This window comes from Ambystoma mexicanum, chromosome 12 (assembly GCF_040938575.1).
Source record: "Ambystoma mexicanum isolate Mex_15411 chromosome 12, UKY_AmexF1_1, whole genome shotgun sequence".
NCBI lineage: Eukaryota > Metazoa > Chordata > Amphibia > Caudata > Ambystomatidae > Ambystoma > Ambystoma mexicanum.
In genome coordinates this window covers 234,669,859-234,685,045 of record NC_090936.1, presented here as the reverse complement: position 1 = coordinate 234,685,045, position 15,187 = coordinate 234,669,859, and the positions used below count along the sequence as shown (strand labels likewise).

The 15,187-nt window shown below is 45.4% G+C and overlaps 1 protein-coding gene across 8 annotated transcripts in view; it reads right to left on the bottom strand.

Moving 5' to 3' along the window:
* Positions 1–15,187, bottom strand: part of CALD1 (caldesmon 1) — a 669,061-nt gene that overhangs the window by 568,460 nt on the left and 85,414 nt on the right. The gene's annotated exons all lie outside the window — the stretch shown is intronic.

Genomic DNA, 15,187 nt, shown 5'->3' with positions numbered 1-15,187 from the left:
TGTCAGAGAAGTATATGTCAAGTTGACACACTCAGACATGCTTACCAGCTGCTGGGACATTGGCATAGCTTGCAAGTGCTGCACTAGCCTGTACCCTGGAATAACACCGAAGAAGCATCAGCATGTCCTTGATGTCACCCGATAGTCACTCAGTGGTTATCAGGGGCCACTAATTCAAACTCTATGCGAAGCCTCACTTCTTTCTCTGCTAAGCTCCTCCCTCAGATAGCAAGAGTGACTTCTGGGGCAGGCGCGGAGGTCCACAGCGCCTGATGGGTAGCTGGAAGGACCACTCAAGCAAAACATGTTGAGAACAGGGCAATGCCATGAGCCATGGATTGAACACCCTAGTCGGGTCACCTCAGCCCTTCGCCACACCGCTGATCGTTACTTTGAGCACCATAAGCGGGTAATTAATAATAATGGTATGGACTATTACATTGCTTAGAAACCCAATGAAAGCTGCATGAAGCACTATAGAAATCACCAAATTATTACTATGTCAATTATGAAGTTGTTGCCACTAAAATGGTAAAGAAGGAAAATACTCACTTCTCACTTCACCAAAAAAAACACCAAATTATTACTATGTCAATTATGAAGTTGTTGCCACTAAAATGGTAAAGAAGGAAAATACTCACTTCTCACTTCACCAAAAAAATGCATTGAGGATATCGTTCTTGCTGAACCTTTGAAAATGCGTAACTAATTGTCAGAACGAATATAACACTGCAGATTTGATTGCAATATTATGTTGTCTTGGAAAGGTTGGAAAATGCTTCAGATTCCCTGTTTTATTGGTTGTCTTGTTTCTGGGAGTGACCAGGATTCTTTCCATGTTTTGCCAAGTTATATTTTTCTAAATGTGATATGGGGTCAGGGGCGAGAAGGCAGCATCTAAAGTTACATGCGGAATGTCCCCTTTCTGATATATTGTGCCTGTTAAAGTGATATATTGGTTTTCAGATCGGACTGTAATTCTCACCTCTGACTGTGGCATTTGCATTTTTGAGAACAATAATGTGCACTGCAGGGAGCTTATGAAAACAGTACCTTATATGCCCGGCACATTTGAAAGTAGCCGGTGATACTGACATTTCAGGATCATTGCCAATTATGCGACAAAATCAGGATTTTTTTTAGCTTCATCGCTATTCCTGAGTGAATTGTAGGAAACAAAAGACAAACAAGGACATTTCTAAAGATAATCCTTTACATTTTTTTTTACAATGATGAATGCTTGGATTCCTCACAGGTAATCTGAAATATTCCTCGTCCTTTTCTTCCTCATCACCTTGCTTCCTTTTGAGGGTGCCCTCCTCTCTAATTAGATCACTTAAGCACAGGGGTTAAGTTCTAAAATAAATATTGGGGGGACTCATTAATGTACCAATTGAATGTTGCGTCACCAGAAATGTGTAAATCAAGGTGCCCTCGGAATAAAGTGGGGGGACTCCTGCAAAAAGTGGGGGGACGCCATCCACCCGCGTGTACCCTCGACCTGAACCACCTGGAAAATACTTTTTTCAGATAGGGGATGAGGCGGGTCTAAGGACTGTGAGCAGCAGTTCTCACTTTTAAAGACAGCCATCCTTCCAGAGAGAATCTCGTAAACAGATTAGAATTCCTAAATCCCTCCCACTGGAGCTAGGCAAGCCCTTCATCACGTGACTCATTATCCACATGGAATCTACCTAAGCCTCTTGACACAATCAATTTCCTTTTCAGGTACGAGGGTGAGCTAGGCCTGAAGACTGACGAGGAAGAGCAGAACTCGGAGAATGAGGGTTAGCGGTAAGTAATCCTGGCATTGCACTGCTGCTACTCCTCTTTGTCCCAGTCCTTACTTTTGAAGCGCACCAAATATGACCAATGTTGTTTCCTTTTCCTTTTCCAATGTTGCACGAAATATGACCAATGTTTCTTCCTTTTCTTCCCCCTCTCCTCTTTTCCTTATCTTTCTCCTTTTTCTTCATCCTTTATTGGTGAGTTCTTGTTTGATTGTTAATTTTAATTGTTTATCTGTAATTCTGCTATGATTGTTCAGGATTTAATGTTGTCATGTAGCATTTGAAGAATCTCTTGTTTATGATGTATAAAATAAAAAAAAATATGAACAAAAAAAACAAACAAATATGAAATGGTCAACGCCCGACTGAACATAAGAACAGGGCAAATATGCTGCAGGAGCCAATAGTGATTTTTTATTGGTACCTACAGAATAGTACAGTGATGGTCCCTTGGAAACCTAGTTTAACTCATCCTTCACAATTCTACAAGGGATGAAATCTCTGACTTGAAGCCAATCGTTTTCTGTTATTTTAATGCTTGATATGCATAAATGGTACCCTCCAAGATGTCACCCAGCAAATGGCACTGAGCAAACACACTTAGACTGTGTCCAAGATGGCCGCTACTGCTGATGTTTTTGTCTCATTTGGTGTCAAAAGTGATGTGTAGCTTGGTTATCTAGGCCCAGCAGGCAGGGGACCCATATCTGGGCATACCCATCCCACTCAGGATGACATCTGCAAAACAAAGGAGGCGATGGCTTGAAGGTTTTGAATTAATCCTAACCTCTGGCATCGCTTTGAGCAACCATCCAGACCATTGTACTTCATCTGCCAAGCCATTACAGAAGGGCGAAAGACCATTTGCAAATCAGGCTTGCATCCAACCCAAAAGGGGCTGTCCAGCCTGAACTGCTTGGTCACATCCCTTCTGCAGAAGGCCACAAGCATCCCCAGACGTGTTTTGACCTCATTGGTTGTCATCGGTGAAGTGTAGCATGGGTCTCTAGGTACAGAAGGCACAGGGTCCACGTTTGGCCAAACCCGTCCCACTCAGAGTATTCTAAGACTAGAGCTGTGAACTGATGTGAATACCCCTCTGCTGGTTAGACAGAAGACACCCCCATTCTGCAGTCCTTTAGACAAAATCCAAAACAAAACCATACTTGCCACAGTCATGGGATTCTAGAAACTACTTCATATGTAGATCAGACAGACAGGATCTAAGATGGAGTTTGGCCAAGGGAACCAGAAATATGTAGATATTTGATGCTAAAGCGACCTCCAATTCCCCAGTATGCTTGCCCGTCCTCTGGGAGATACATACTACCATGAAGAATGCAGAACCTTACCCCAATGAATTGTTGGTGCTATGGGGAAAACCAGTGGGGTTTCGGCCAGTTTATCAGGAAGCTGTGCTTTGTAAGGGCTGCTCAGGCCAGATCTATTTGCTTCTCTGTGAAGACCTTGTTTGGAGAATGCATGAACTAATCATCCAGATAAGTGACAACAGCAAACCACACAACCTGCAGAAATGCACCTATGGGATTCTATGACGTTTCCAAAGACTCTTACAGATGCTTTTAATCCCCACAAATGTGAAATGATGACCCCACTGCAGATAATAAAATTATGATGAAATTGTTCAATGTAATGTTGAGGCTAGCATTCATCATGTCAGGAGAGGCAAAGACATCTCCTCCACAGATCAGAGCGATTATGCACTGTAACATTCTCACCTTTAAGGGCACAGGAAGGTCGCTCTGGGTCCTCTCGTCCTTTAAGAGACTCATGCTTGACAGAAGGCAGGAGCAAAAATCCCAAGCACACTGGCTGCTGAAATGGTCTACTCCGAGGTTCAAAACTGGTATGGGACTGCCCAAGACCAATCAATAAAGCATATCACAAACCCTGACATGGGAAAGCATTGTTACAAAGGTTTCTTATGTACACGTACTTCGCTATGGTTCTTCATAGTCTTGGGAGGATAGCTCAGGGGCTACGTGCTCGTCTTGGAAGTACGACGACGCAGAGCAACACAGGTTCGATCTTCAGGTCCCGGATTAGAAACCCCTGGGTATTACACGCGTTATAAATAACCAATTATAATTATAACATTATTGCCTTAACATGTTCAGTGTTGTTCAAACACATTTTAAGAATAGTGAATTGGTTGAAATATCTATCGCCATGAGTCAGACTTGCAGCCCTTGCATTGCCTTAGGAGATTTTTTGAAAGCAAGGTCTACAGCTGTTTAAGAGAATAATTTGCAATGCACAAGATGGATCCTTTTCAAGCTGGAAAGCAATCTGATGCCCCTGGAACCTGCAGCCAGGGAAGTGATTCTATAGGCCCCCTTCTTATGTTGATCCTCTGCCAATGCACTGATAACACCGTTCTTCGCAAAGTCCTTGATTGCTGAAATTAAGACCGACCCACCTCTTCTCTGGATTCCAAGAGCACGGAGTAACTACAGGACTGGATTCTGAAGGTAGGGAGTCAAGTTTTATCAGGTGGCACGTCTGGATAATATTTAGAGCCCAGTGCCCATGCAAGGAATGCTGGCAGGCTTCTGAAAGGGAATGTGCATGTCCTCCCACTTGCAAATCTGGGAAAACCTCGGAATAGTTCGGATTTCCCACTCTCCAGTTGTTGACAGGAGCACCCTCCTGGGGGCTACATTGTAGGTGTTCTTATTGCAATAGCTTTGGAAGGCTAGCTTCCAGCAAAGGGGAAGCTGAAGAAGGGAATAGGCATGTGGTTCAGTGCTTTGTAAACCTGATCTGGTTGCCAAACTATGTAATCCCATAAACATGACCTGAAAGGCAATGTTCTTCTGAGCTGTATCAGAACTTCCGTCTCTGGTGTGAATATGTCATTGAGCTGCAACGGAAGCCCTCAATCGACAACTCAGGTTCTGAGGTCCTGTGCATGAGGCTCAGCAATGTCAAGCTTTCCGTCCCTTCATCAATAGCCTTCGAGAGCTGCTGTAATTCCTACAGTAGAGCCTCTGCGGCATGCCGCGTTACGTGCCGTGTTTACGTGATGGTTTTTAATGCAAGATGGGATCACGTGTTCAACACTTTCCACTCCTCCCCTGCCCATTGCCCTTCCCCCTTCCCTCTCCACTGCACTTGCGCATTTTCAATGTCACTGGGCCTAGTAAGATCGTTGTTTTGTCCTCCCTTGTACCCCTCCCTTGCCTGGTCGCTCCCTGAAACACTTGTGTATCGGCGCGATATAAATAAAATATCATATCACATCATATCATATCCAGCATAATCAGTTTTCCACTTTTCTCCACTTTCTTTCCAGCAATCGGATTTCATCTTCATATGGGTTATGAACCAAATATTTGGCAGTGGATCTCAAGACTTTTCATGCTAGGCTAGACAAAAACATGAGTCACCCTGAATATTTTCATGGAGCAACCTTTCCTACTATGGATGCCGTTGTAACATACCTATGTAATATGTAAAACGGATAAAATGTTGACATACAAAGGGTACAGGACGTTTCTCTTGGTCCTCTCATTCCCCAGAATCCCAAGCACACTGGTTGCTGAAATTGTCTTCTCTTAGCATCAGAATTGGGACAAGGCTCACCCAGATTTATGAAACCTAACCCATCCCTGACATGGGAAAGCACTGTTGCCAAGGTTTCTAACTTCCCTATGGTGTTGCCTTGCCATCCTTACTTTTGTCAAACACAGACAATTTAAGAAGAGCGAATCAGTTCACTTATAATCAGCCATGAATAAGACCTGCAGCCTTGTTATTGTCTTATGTAAATGGATGTAACTAAGATATACAGCTCTTTAGGAGAACCTCTTAGTAGACTTGTGACACAAGGCTTTGAATGCAAATGTGCTTGTGCCTGGGCTTCCAACATGTGCACGCGCACACACGCAGATGCCCCATCAGTGCAACAAGGTGGCGCTTTGCGAATAGTCCCATCAACCAAGAGTGTTTTGCTACATACGCCCATTGAGCATGTCAGTTACCATTTCAGTGCACAAAAGGCAAAGCAGCAAATGCACGTTTGATTCAGGTGCTTGGGGAGCATCTGACTATTGCTGCAGGGGGGCACGTGCACATGTGCAGATGTCAGAAGCCTTTCCATTTAGTATGCGTGCAATGAAATCTGTGTGCTATGCGGGGGTTGGGGGGCAGCACACAATGTTTGTAATTCACCTCCATGTCTCTGCCCCAATTTAGTATAGCCTCAATATTCCCAATAATCATTTGTATGTGGGACGGGTTACCTTAGGAAGGAAGGAATTGATTAGATTGCTGTGCCTTTAATTGGCTTAAAGGTTTTGAAAATCCTTAGAGACTTCGAGAAGCAAAAGCCGGCTGCAAATGGTAACTTTCTTCCTTTAGTCCCGGCTTAGTGCCTACAGCCACAACAGCTGCGTGGGCCATAAATCCAGGCACTGAGAACAAAGCATCCTACTGGCTAGGCATTCTGCTGTTAGGAGGGCTCCACGTAGTGCAGCTGGGACTGAGGGGGCTACAAGACACTGCATATGCATGTTGGTTGTCTGGACTCCTTGGTCACTGTGTCCAAAATGATATGCAGCAGGTATCAGGTTCCTTGTCTGGATACAAAAGCACTGAAAGCCTCGGTAAGCGAGCTAACTATCAAACGTTACAGATTTACTTAGGTGTGGCCGTGCCAGCTAAGGAGTGTCTGCTGTGGATTCTTCTGGCAATCGTTTTATGTTTCATGTGTGTCCTTCTAAGAAATCGTTATTAGCACCCTGCTTGCGGGAGCCAGCCAATCGGGTGGCTAGAAATGCGGGTTGAAACCGGTGATCTCAGCCCATGTTCCAAGCCACCTGATGGCCGGTTCATCCGACCGCCATCTCCCATCCCCCGGATCCATCTTTAAATGATCCCCAACCCACTTACCTCATTATGGCTGCAGCAGTACTCACAGCCGCCACCTTTTCTACTGCATGAGGCCGCCATTGAAAGGAATGAGGGACTCCATATGCAGCCCCGCATCCCTTTCCATGGCAGCAGTCTTTGAACAGTCTTTTTGTTACATGAATGGGACACCGCAACATGACCCGTTCACATAACAAAAATACTTTCGATTAGCCAGGTCCCAATCCGTGGGACGGGTCCTAATGGCCTTAAGCTTGGGCCTTTAACCTGGGCAGCCGGGCCGTTACCACCTGTTCCAGCCCTTGGAACGGGCACCTAACGTCACATTAACACTATAGCAGGTTATGTCAGAACTGTTGAGTATTTGGCTGAGGATGACAGACCAATAGGTCTATTACCCCAGTCGAGGGCAGCTTTTTTATATGAGCCCTCAAATGTTCAGCAGAATAACATGTCAGTGTGTATTTCTCCCCCGAAGATGTGTGCAAGTGGATTTCACTGGATATGTTGGTCTAGTCGGCTAGTTCCTGAGAGCCATACTTCGGTTTGTTTACAGAGAAAGGAGCTTATAATGTGGCGTTAAGCACCCGTTCCAAGGACTGGAACGGGTGTTAATGGCCCAGTGGCCCAGGTTAAATGCTCAAGTGAAATAAAGGCCCCTTTGAATGGGTGCTTAACGCCATTAGTACCCGTCCACTGGGACGGGGCTGATTGAAAGTATTTTCGCTCCTCGCAGCGTCCCATTGATAGAAGGAAAAGACTGTTCAAAGATGGCCACTATGGAGAGGACAGGCAGGGCTGCGTACGGAGCCCCTCTTTGCTTTGCATGGTGGCCTCACGCAGAAGAAAAAGAATAAGGAAGCAGCAGCGGCTGCGGGCGCAGCTGCCACCACAATAAGGTAAGTGGAGAGGGACGATCATTTAAAGGGGGCCCTGGGGTAGAGGGGTAAATGCTAACTGGGGAAACCAGCCATCAGGCGGTTTGGAATGTGGGCTTCCACACCGGTTTCAGCCCACGTTCCTAGCACCTGATTGGATGGCTCCCCCAAATGTGGCAGAGCCCTGGACTAAAACAAATCCCAAATCCCTTGTTTGCAGATGTAGCTCTAATAAACACGAATGCGCACACAGATATGCCCAAAGCAACATCAGCTACCCGAAAAATGCAAACCAGACAGAGCTATAAGACTAGCCTCGGGCCAAAAACAATAAAAAACAAGCCCAACTTCCTTAAGAAAAAAAGAACGTACGCAAACATATGCAGAGCGATTTAGTGCAAATTGACAAGATCCTGATTGTGTTGCCTGGGAGCAACAAGAAGCAACTTATACTGCACCATGATAAAGATTTATTTTAGGATGCTGAGTTCATGAACTTTGCATACTTCGATTTATACAAGCGCAAGCAACTTGCACATGACGAGCTCAACTATGTTGGGCGCCCCTTCCCTGGAGGACCTAATTGGGCAAAATCCAGCCAGCTCCATCATAAAATGCAAATAAATCTTACAAGGCACTGGAAAGAAAGCATCTCAGGAATGTTTTTATCTAGCAATCTCTCTTCATTAGCCTGCTAGTAGGACATCCAGGACTTCCCTTTCAGTGGATTCCGGTGAGACATCACTCCTCTAGGATGTGTGGTGCAGGAATTACATTTGTATATATGCTTCTGATAGGAGTTTGCGATGCATTCTCCTCCACAATGTAACATGATGTTTTCTAAAATGTATTTAAATAGAGCCAAACCAATTTGAGCAACAAAGCATCCAGTGGTGCCGTGGTGCTGTGATTTTGCAGTAGGACTATGTGCGTAATGACTTCATAGACTAAGCCAGGTCGAAGAAGGGACATTCCTTCTCTGCATGAAAAGATTTAGCAATACGCTGAAGATATTGGAGACCAAAAAGTGATTAGAGAACAATGGTGATGAGTCAGGGCCCTGATGCAATCCAGCAGTGTGGCTGAGAACCAAGCAGTGTTTTGGTACCAAAGGTGATTAGTGATGAAGCCACGCAACAGCAGATACCAGGCATCCCGGATGTGGATCGGTGCAGACAGCAAGTTGCGCATAATGCAGCAGCCTTCGGGATGGATGCATGGCAGCTGTAGGGCAATGCACTCAGCCGCGATGGCTAGGCGCTCCAGCAGAGACAAGGGTATTCGTAGACGTATTCCCTTGATGCCTGGTCCACATCGGTATTGATGGTGCAGTATCATTCCGGATCCAAGTTTTATCTAATCAAAATCTGTACTCTGGCATCAATGCTAGTACCCATTCATAGCTTACCACGGTCATAATTAACCGGGTGACCTACCCAGGGTCACACATCTGGCTCTGGTTTTGTTGCGCAGGGCAATGTTTATGCATTCCTCACATATCTAAGATGGTTGATGAACCATGTCTTGTAGAATTTACCTTCAACATATGCTTTCTTTCCAGTGCCTTGTAAGATTTATTTGCATTTTATGATGGAGCTGGCTGGATTTCGCCCAATTAGGTCCTCCAGGGAAGGGGCGCCCAACATAGTTGAGCTCGTCATGTGCAAGTTGCTTGCGCTTGTATAAATCGAAGTATGCAAAGTTCATGAACTCAGCATCCTAAAATAAATCTTTATCATGGTGCAGAATAAGTTGCTTCTTGTAGCTCCCAGGCAACACAATCAGGATCTTGTCAATTTGCACTAAATCACTCTGCATATGTTTGCGTATGTTCTTTTTTCTTAAGGAAGTTGGGCTTGTTTTTTATTGTTTTTGGCCCGAGGCTAGTCTTATAGCTCTGTCTGGTTTGCATTTTTCGGGTAGCTGATGTTGCTTTGGGCAAATCTGTGTGCGCATTCGTGTTTATTAGATCTACATCTGCAAACAAGGGATTTGGGATTTGTTTTAGTCCAGGGCTCTGCCACATTTGGCTCTCCAGATGTGGTGAACTACAACTGCTACCAGCACTAGCCAGCATGGTCAATGGTGTGGGATCATGGGGGTCATAGTCCAAAACATCTGAAGAGCCACATGCTGCAGACCGCTGCTTTAAGCTGCCAGGTTGGTTTTGGACCTCTCATGATGGGCCAGTCGGCTCTGTTATCAATTTCTCTGAGGGTGTTTCGATCATTTTGCAGTGCTAGCCCATTTTCCTCGAATGCATCCTGGCCTTGATTGGCTTCGGCTTTTGCAGGCTGCTGCTATTTCTATGTCCTCAGACATACCCATTGCCACATTGGAGGGCATGTGACTCCTCAGACTACGTGCTTCCCTCAATGAATTTGGATTCTGGTGGGGCCAGTAAGGCTGGCTCCAGAGGCGTAGCCAAGATTGTCTAACAGGCGGGGTCTAAAGCTAATGTAGTTATGGCCACCGCAGGGGCTTTCACATCTGTAAATGCCCCCACAGCACTGCTGAGTGGGCATTTACAGATTTTGGGTGGCCCTTGCCCACTCAGGCCTTACCCTGTCCACGCCTCTGGCTGGCTCTCTTTTTAGTGGCTCTTATTTTACTCTTCCAGGTATTATTTTTACGCAATACGCATTATTCTGCTTTGACCATGAATGCTAGGAATGTGGACTTGCTCTGCCGCTATACACATGCATTCCTTTCCGGCCGCCTGCCCCTTTGCAGCCGCCATGTTTTTAACTGCCGATGACTTGAGACTTTCCCCATCCTCACTCTGCAGTCCCACAGTCCGTCTGCAAACTGCCCTCGCTATTCACTTGGACCCTCTCTCCACCACCACACATTACTCATCCTTACCTGCCACTGCTTCCAGTCTCACTCAACACTTGCGCCCACCCACGCACCATCTGCAATGGAAACAGGAAAGGGACGATATCCCTTCTCCATTGCCTTGGGGGCCATTTTTGTTCTTAGTTTATTTTCATGGGAAGTCCGCATGGGCATTATGCATTCTACTGATTTCCCCCAAACAAACAGAAATATTAACGACTCAGACATCAGTCTGGGGGCTAACAGCCATAACGACTGGGGTCTGGGACAGTCCTCTGTGGTAATGGCCCTGAGCCCTCAACCTTGCACTTGCCTAGCTCAGACTTACCAAAGCTTGGGCTGGCAGGCTGTTACCATGGATGCCTGCTCGAGACCTAGGTGGTTAATGCTACATTAATCCAGGCCAGTCCATGTCAATAGGAAGTTCAAGCCAGAAAAACATTTCATTTTTGTAGGGCTGCCATAACAACTATTTAAATTGGAGGATTGTGGAGAGAGACCGGCTGCTGTAACTAGAGCGGGGACGAGCGGAGCACTGAGAAATATCTTCTGATTGGTGGGGCAAAGGGTTACTAATGAGCAGAGCCGGAGAATTAACAGAATATCTACCACGGGCTGATCTCCACTTAACATAACATTTATTCTTTTCCTATAGCACCCATGTTGTAGAAATAAAAATAATACAGATTTTTAACATGGCCGGCATGTACTCGAAATGGCATTTGGTCTGTTCTATTGTGTGCAGGAGTGAGCTCCCTGATCTCACCAGAATATTCCAGAGTCAACCATATCTATCTGGTTGTGTACCAGCCACATCAGCAAGCCACATTTAAGCAGACTTGAGCAGGCCTATGTGTGACCTTGCATTAAAATGCAGTGAGCAGGCACACTGCATTTGCCTTTTAACAAATCAGGTAGGCAGTGTCCAAAATCAAAGCCAAGCTGGCTCCCATATTGTGTAGTCTATACAGTATTAAACCATTGAATCAGGTATCGACTGCTACACACAGAATATTAGCTCATCTTTATGAAGCTGATAGCAGTTGTATAGAATGATGACAACACATGTGATCCAAGCAATGTCACCATATTCACAAAGCTTGCCATAGAAAACTTTCTGAAATGCACATACTCAGACTCTGAAATAAATGTGTACTGGCAGGGTCGTTTTTGCATGGCACACCTCCGGGGAGCATGGTAGCTCCCAGGATGTTTGTAATGGGTCACGTGGACCGACTTAATAAAAGACATGAGCCGCTTCCGGCTCATCAGTCACTCCATCTTTGTCTCCAGTGTCGTTCCTTCATAGCGCCATGCTGGTGCACCACCGCATGATCTGGGCCCAGGGACGGGGCCCATCTCGAGGACGGTGCCCCTGCTGGGCAACGCCGTCCCAGTATGATCCCAACGCCATGTGACCATGGCTACTCATGCCACCTCGGTCTGGGTGCCCCCAGAGCCAGGGCTGCTGTGTGCCGGGTGCCCCCGGCCACGTGGGCCGCTCCGGTGATCCGGAGCGCGTGGGGTGATCCCCACCCATGCATAAGCAGCGTGAGCGCCGCACTGAGGGACATGGTCGGGTGATCCCGACATGCAGATGGGGCCTGCACTGTGATCCGGAGAAGGCCCCCAACAGTCGGTGCGCCCCTTATTTTAATAACACTTGCGATTATAAAACGGGGGTGCTACCTGCTTTTCATAAGTGAAAAAAACGATTCTTACTTTAGTGAACCTTTCCTGTGAGAACAAGTCCGTTTACAGTGTTGGCGATAACCAACACTGAAAAGGGACTGCCCCTTGAGATGCGGGTTCGGCAAGTGTAGTTTCAGTTTCCTCACATTTTGAAAAGCCTGCAGCATCCGTGTCAGGAGGGAGGGGCAGGCAGAGTGCATTCGAATGCAGGCTTGTATCAGTGCCTTCATGTCCTTGGATTGTTTACAGTAGTCTGTTCCTTCGTTAGTACCACCAATATGAGCAAAGATAAAACATGGCGACAAATATCTAGCCCCCAGGATCTTCAATCCATCCCAAAGAAGCATGAAATGAGTCACCGTTTTCTCGCCAACTCCACAGACCCGACATTTACCAGTGTTCGGTTTTCCCCATGATCTTATGAGTTTGGCCACTCTTAGGCAGTTCATCTTTAGTTCCAAATAAAGTGCTCGCGCATATGGCAAGGTCATAATATCTAAGTACTCTTTAAAACCGAAGTCCAGTTTTTTAGATAAAGACTCCAGACCCAAGACCAGTTTGGGGCATGCTTCGTCCATGCTCTTCCTAGAAAAGAGGAGGGCTGCATCTTTCACCAGGTCACACTTTCTTTGTCGATAGAAGTCGGATTAGAACATAAACTACTCAGGCCCAGCTCAGTGAGTCATCTGTTTACATGCGCCTGCCAAGGGAGCACTCTTGCCCCCTGGAGATCCAAGACATGTACTAGCGCCTAACCGTACCTTGTGAGGCCTAGTGGGCCCCACAGCCATATCCAGCAGATCACGGGCCAGGGGCGTCGCTCGGGGGCGGGGGCTAAGGGGGCTATAGCCCCTGATCTTTTGGTTGTAGCCCCGGATAGAATCTCAGGAGCTACAGCCAAAAGACTAGCTAGCCCCCAGTCCCAACAGTTCAGACATCAGCTTAGCCCTGGGTCTTTTCCAGACCTAGCAACTCCCCTGTCACGGGCCATCCCCTATGGGGCGTTCATCAGTTTCCATGTGAATGTGTGCAGTGGGTCTACCCATCAGGAGCATCAGAAGGAGTTTAAGAAACGTATTTTCTGCTGTGACTAAGACCTGGGCATTTGCATAGTCGCATATACCAGCTCTATATAGAGCTGAAGCCTACGCCTGCAATCTATAGATTTCAAAAGCTGGCGTTACAGCTCCTCTGGCGTGGACAGAAACGAATCTTTTTACAGCTGCACTTTTCTTTTCCAAGTCGTTGCAAGGTTTTACTAGTTGGCCTCTCCATAGGGCACTCTCTGCAAATCATATATGTATTTCAATAGAAAAACATTGTCCAAAGTATATTAACTTTTGAAATCATGGTCTCGGGAGGATAGCTAATGAGCAACGTGCTCTCCTTGGAAGCAAGAGCACACAGAGCAACACAGGTTCAATCCCTGGGTCTGCGCTTAGAAACCTCTGGGTTTTAAACGCGTTATAAATAACCTCTTACAATTTTAAAAAGCATCACACAAACAATGTGCAGTAGCAAGTCACAGCATGGCTGTTCTAAATGCTTTACTTCCTATTAACCTATTATTTTAGAGCCGATGTACAGCTACACTAAAAATATTGCGTTTTAATCAGAGATGTTTTTATGAGAGGCCAAAAGGGGCATTTGCCCCGGGCGCCCAACTTGGAGGGGCCCCACAAAGCTGCCTAATCTGAAGTCGTAAGATTCCATTGTTCACCAGTCCTAAATAGCACACATCAGGATATTTTATGGGGTGCTGCCGAGGGTCTAACCCCATTGCCTTTCTGGTTTGACAAGTACATTCTGCCTCGGTCAATTCATCATGTATTGCTTTCTGTGTTCACTGTGGTATACATAGTTTATGTGTTCCTTACAGCACAACTCTGTAGCATTCTTTCCTTCCAGTGGGAATTATGTTGATCATGTGTAATAGGCAACAGTGAAATGCATATTGATAAATGGAGTGCCACAATGGTTCAGAAGTTAGCTCAGTGTGTGAAGCACCCATTGCAGAGATATGTGTTCATATGCAAAATTAGAATATCAAATACCAACCAGGCTGGCTCAGCCTTTCCTATGTCTGAAGCTTGTAAACCTGCCTGCATATGTACTTGGTTTTGCAGAACAACATCTGCTATTATCAGCAATGTACCTACACCAGATAGGGGTTTGTATAAAAACTAACATCATCCGAATGATGAAGGTCTAGAAATTGGTTTGTTCGGATGGGGTGTTGTACGCAATCGCCTCCAATGATGGCATACACTGTTAGCCCAAGAGGTGTCCAAATTCAAGACTATGGCACAAACGTGTTCATGCTTGTATCCTGAATTTGCCAGCAGACGATACAATGATCCAGGTCCAATTATCTAATATATCTTACATTACTGTGCTGTCTTCTGTGAGGTTTGCCTTCTTGCATGCTGCTGGTATCATTTAGCCCATTACTTGATCTTTCTTCTTATGTAGGCCATTTAGGTGGAAGGGTTGGTAGACAGAAGAGAGTGGACCAGATGTTGCACGCCTCTGGCAAACATATTTTAAGATCTGCTTGTTTGACACAAAAAACAGTTTGCTTTTTGGTAAATGTTAAAAGTTTTATGCACGTTTATAAATGAAAATGTCACAAGCCATTGTTTTGGAAATATTTAAAGCTTTAAAATCCAAAAAACAAACCCAGATTAAATGTGTTAAATCACATTGATTGGTATGCAGGTACTTATATACTTCCCTTGATGATGGAGAGACTGAAGCTATAACCATTCCCATTTTGCATAACACCCTTCTATAATATTTTGTTTAAAAATGGTCATGTTTGGTAATGTGATTTGTGCACTTCCCAAGTCCATTTTTATAAAATGAGATTGTTTTAGTTCCTGGGAATAACTGGACAAGAAATTGTTCAAATGCAGAAATTGCATAGTTGGCACAAATCCCAGCTTCACCCATTCACCTCTTAACTAATGTGTGATTATGGGAATCTCATTTAATCTTGTATTGCTTAACCTCTCAATATTGCTAATCCCTAAACCTTTCAAAATTGAAAGCCCTTCAGAGTGATTTCCTTCTCATGGTATGATCTTCATAAAAGAC